Source organism: Triticum aestivum, chromosome 5D, assembly GCF_018294505.1.
Source record: "Triticum aestivum cultivar Chinese Spring chromosome 5D, IWGSC CS RefSeq v2.1, whole genome shotgun sequence".
Classification (NCBI taxonomy): Eukaryota; Viridiplantae; Streptophyta; class Magnoliopsida; order Poales; family Poaceae; genus Triticum; species Triticum aestivum.
In genome coordinates, this window is record NC_057808.1 from 466,157,026 (window position 1) to 466,158,483 (window position 1,458).

Genomic DNA, 1,458 nt, shown 5'->3' on the forward strand with positions numbered 1-1,458 from the left:
TGTAGGAATCATCAACTAACTCCGTTGGCAAACATAGGGGTCAATGGAAGAACTTCTATAAAGCTCCTATAAACAATCGATGTGAACTGTATGTAGTGAACGCAAGCTTGCTGCAGGGTGCCACTTTAGGTGATGCATACCCTAGCTGATTCTCCTAGGCTCCCTACAATATATAATTTGGTAAAGAGTAGTGCAGAACCAGAGACATGAAAAAAGCATTTTTCTTGATGAAACATTACAGATCAAGCCGGTCTATTTGAGGCTTTCTGTTAAATTCATTAGACCATGGAACAAAGGGATTTAGCGTCGCAGGGTTATTTGCCGGTGGTGTGCAGCAGGGTTGACGGGAGATGAACTCGAATTGGGTTGGAGTGTGAACTGCGTGCCACCAGTACTACATAATTCCTCCACTCATCAGCCTCAACTAAGGATGGTGGCTTCCTGAATAATTTGCTAAAAACTGAATTGAACATCAGACAACCGTAATCACCATATTCTCAAGACATTTATAAAAAATTATTCAAATGTTGATGCAAAAACGCTGGACCAGAAAGAGGCCAAAGTATGCGTTCAAATTCAGTAGTTCCATGAAGATTCGGAACTGGCCCTTTCATATCTCCTCGCAGCTAGTGCATCTCTTATCGGAGGCAGAGAGAGGATGCCAGACACTCAAACAGAGCACAGCAAAAATGGTACAGCCATGGAATAGGAGGAACACGTTGTAGGCCTGGATGGGGAGAAAATTTGGCGCGGATAGTGATGAAGACATGCTTCCAAAATATAAGTTGGAGGAGACAGGGCTCATACCACACACACTGTCTTCAGCGTCCGCAATGCAGGGACATGGCCATCTCAAGATCAATCGATGGGCGACTTCCTTGTCTACTGCCACCACAAGGCAAGGCTCAAGTCCACTCTAGATCAAGCAAAAGTCACCTTCCACATTTTGAAGACCATGAGAGCATGGCAGTACTCTCCGAAGCAACAAACATAAGTTACATAACATGGTGCCTACAAAAGTCAAAGAAATTCAAATTCTGTCATAACAGTAGATTCAGGACTTCACTGTGTAACATATATATTGGTAGGCTTGAAATTACTACACAAACCAGAGAAAAAATAGGAAGATCTACATCACTTATTTTAGCATGTCAAGATTATAAGCTGCAAATGTATGTTCTTGAGCATCAGTTGTCTACTGAGCATACCAGGCCTAAAGAACACATATAGACAAAAATCAATTGCCTTTAGAGGAGAACTCTCCTTGTTGTTCGCATATAAGTTCTCTGGTTTAAGGTCCTGATGGATGACACCTTTTCTATGGCACATCTGTCACACTTTAATGGCAAGAATGCATGTCTGATGTCACAAAATAATTCCATAATGCAAGAAACTAAGATGTGAACACATGATGAAATGACTAAAGGAAAACAAAAAAACTTGCTTCCACCATGAATT